The sequence below is a fragment of the Leucoraja erinacea genome, chromosome 15 (assembly GCF_028641065.1).
Source record: "Leucoraja erinacea ecotype New England chromosome 15, Leri_hhj_1, whole genome shotgun sequence".
Classification (NCBI taxonomy): Eukaryota; Metazoa; Chordata; class Chondrichthyes; order Rajiformes; family Rajidae; genus Leucoraja; species Leucoraja erinaceus.
This window is the reverse complement of record NC_073391.1, coordinates 30,939,354-30,942,680: the sequence shown is the minus strand read 5'-3', so window position 1 is coordinate 30,942,680 and position 3,327 is coordinate 30,939,354. Positions and strand designations below refer to the sequence as shown.

Genomic DNA, 3,327 nt, shown 5'->3' with positions numbered 1-3,327 from the left:
TCACCACCCTGTGTGTTAAAAGGTTACCCCTCAGGTTCCAATAAAAAAGTCTTTCCCCTCTCACCTTAAACCTATGTCCTCTGGTTTTTGATTCCCCTACTCTGGGACAATACCTTATCTATTCCCCACATGATTTTATACACCTCTATAAAATAACCCCTTATCCTCCTGCACTCCAAGAAATAAAGTCCTAACCTGTTGAACCTCTCCCTTTAGCTCGGGCCCTCTAATCCTGCCAACATGCTTGTAAAAATTAAAAAAGCAAGTCCTCCAAACCCTGTAATGTATTCACCATTGCAATTAAACCATTGGCACCAATTCCTATCAGTGTACCTATCTTTTAAATCAGACCAGATAATACCATACATAGATACAATCAAGTTAAACTTAAGTGCATTGGGTAGAGCGAAGGGAAATGTATCTTGTACAGAATATTTCCAAAAATCAGGGACTCCACAGAAAGACTTGGGACAAGTCGGGAGAGTGGGCAGAGAAGTGGCAGATGGAATGTAGCAAAGTGTGGAGTCAAGCATTTTGGTAGTAGGAATAAAGGCATAGACTATTTTCTAAATGGGGAGAGAATCCAGAAATCAGAGATGCAAAGGGACTTGGGAGTGTTGGTGCAGGATTCCCAAATAGTTAATTTGCAAGTCGAATCGATAGTAAGGAAGGCATACGCAATGCCAGCATTTATTTCAAGAGAGAGCTCGGATACAAAAACAGGGACGGAATGCTGAGGCTCTATAAGGTCCTGGTCAGGTTGCATTTAGAGAACTGTGAGTAATTTTGGGCACCATATCTGAGGAGGGATGTGCTTGGCTCTGGTGAGGGTCCAGAGGAGGTTTACAAGAATGATCCTAGGAATGAGTGGGTTAACATATGATGAGCGTTTGTCGACACTGGGCCTGTACTCGCTGGAGTTTAGAACGATGAGGAGAGGTTGTTTCCACTAGTGGGAGAATCTAGGACTAGAGGTCATAGCCTCAGAATTAAAGGATCTTTCTTTAGGAAGGAGATTAGGAGAAATGTCTTTAGTCAGGGGGTGATGAATCTATGGAATTCTTTGCCACAGGAGGCCGTCAATGGATATTTTTTACAGCAGGGATAGATAGATTATTGATTAGTACGAGTGTTAGGGGTTATGGGGAGAAGGTAGGGGAATGGAGTTAGGAGGGAGAGACAGATCAGCCATGTTTGAATGGTGGAGAAGACATGATGGGCCGAATGGCCTAATTCTGCTCCTATCACTTATTACCTTTTGAATCCTTGAATATGGAACAGTCCCCAACTCAAAGCAGTTGTGAAGTATCATACATCTAAAATAGAAAAGTCTGCTAAACACGTATTTGAATATTAATAGCCATATTTTCTGATAGTCCAGAAGCTCTATCCGCTGCGACACAGTGCAGCCAATTATCCTACAAACCTACATATTTGGAGTGTGGGATGGAACTGGAGCACCCAGAGAAAACCCACGCAGGTCACAGGGAAAACATGCAAACTCCTTACAGACATCAACCATAGTCAGGTTCGTACCCCATGTCTCTGGCGCTGTAAGGCAGCAACTCTACCACTGCGCCACCGTGCCGCCCACATCTGACATCTTTTGCCTCCATAGTTGCAGCTCGTCCTGATTTCTTCCATCATTCTGGTTTTGTTCTAGATTTCAACATCTGCAGTCTTCCAAGGCATCACATTGACTCTTATCTTGTGATTATTTCTCATTGATGAATACTTCAGGGGGGTCACAGCTTCACAGTGATGGTCCTTCGAAATTATGATCCAAAGCTTGTGATGTTTATATTAAATATTTGCATGAAAAAATTCTATATACATATATATTAATTGACTATTACTACTTGATTTCATCTTTTGCAGCTCAATAAAGGTGTGGTTAATGGTGATTTGTGGTCTTTTGTTCTCCAAACCACTTTCAGAAGTTAATCCCCAGTCTTTGTTTTTGCGGTCACAGGGAGAACACACAAACTCCACAAACACAGTACCCATGGTCAGAAACGAACCCACTTCTGTGGGACTGTCAGGCAGCAACTCTACCGCTGTGCCTCCTTGTAGTATTGAGGTATCCATCCACTGACCAAAGTCTAACGTCCGCAATGGGGTAGAGGTGAATCAGACAGTACTCTAGCTCAGTAGTTCCCAATCTTTTTTAGCTCATGGCCCCCTTGGGATCTTTTAATTTTTCTGTGGCCCCCCTGATATTAGCGGAAAAAATAAAGTAAATATTATAATACCTTCCATAAAAATATCAGTGTCTATTAATTGCACATATATTCTCTTTTATTCTATTCCCCAAACATCAAAAATATTTCAACTACATAGATTTAAATTTATTAGAACTGAAATTTAGGAGGCAACAGGGTGGTAGCTTTGTGGCCCCCTTCATTAAACCTGTGGCTCCCTAAATCCCCCAAAACATTTTGTGGCCCCCCTGAAATTTGCCATATGGCCCCAGGTTGGGAATCACTGCTCTAGCTTGTGGAAGGACATATATAAGAAAATGTAAAAATATATACATATTAAAAACAAAATTACAGATAAATAACAATAGCAGCTGAGGTAGAACCATTCAGTTGAATGTGAGTGTTATTTCTTATTTTGCATTGTTAAGTTCACGTATGGCTATGGGGTAGAAGCCAGAGGGCAGCAGGTGGAACAGGTTGTGTCCAGGGTGGGAAGGGTCCTTCAGGATGTTGGCTGCCAGCGAGAGCTGAAGATGTCCTTCAGGGAGGGCAGTGGGCAGCCAGTGATTTTTTGTGCGGTGTTGATGACCCTTTGAAGGGCTCTCCTGTCCGCTGCAGAGCAGCTGGCATACCATGTGGTTATACAGTACGCCAGCACACTCTCGATGGAGCAGCGGTAGAAGGACACCAGCAACTTCTTCTCCAGGTTGTTTTTCCTGAGAATCCTCAGAAAGTAGAGTCGCTGCTGGGCCTTCTTGACTGCTGTGGTGGTGTTTGTAGTTCAGGAGAGATCCTCCGTAATTTGTGTGCCCAGGAATCTGAAGTCTGAGACCCTTTCCACACAGTCCCCATTGATGAATAGGGGTTTGGGGGCTGCACTGTTCTTACGGAAGTCTATGATAATTTCCTTTGTTTTTGTGGTGTTTAGGAAGAGGTTGTTGTCTGAACACCACGCTGCCAGTCTTTGGACTTCCTCCCTGTAGGCTGTCTCATCTCCTCCTGAGATACGTCCAACCACAGTCGTGTCGTCCGCAAACTTGACGATGGTGTTGGTGGAGTGGGCGGGGGCACAATCGTGGGTGTAGAGGGCGTAGAGGAGGGGGCTCAACACACAGCCCTGTGGGGA

The 3,327-nt window shown here is 43.9% G+C and overlaps 1 protein-coding gene across 1 annotated transcript in view; it reads left to right on the top strand.

Annotated features, from left to right (window-relative positions):
• LOC129704116 (steroid 17-alpha-hydroxylase/17,20 lyase-like) overlaps positions 1-1,902 on the top strand; it is a 31,875-nt gene extending 29,973 nt beyond the window's left edge. Inside the window, 1 exon segment of the mRNA XM_055647016.1 lies at positions 1-1,902. This exon segment is cut by the window's left edge and continues 2,753 nt beyond it. The gene's annotated coding sequence lies outside the window, so the exon portion shown is untranslated.
• Positions 1,903-3,327: the final 1,425 nt, after the last annotated feature.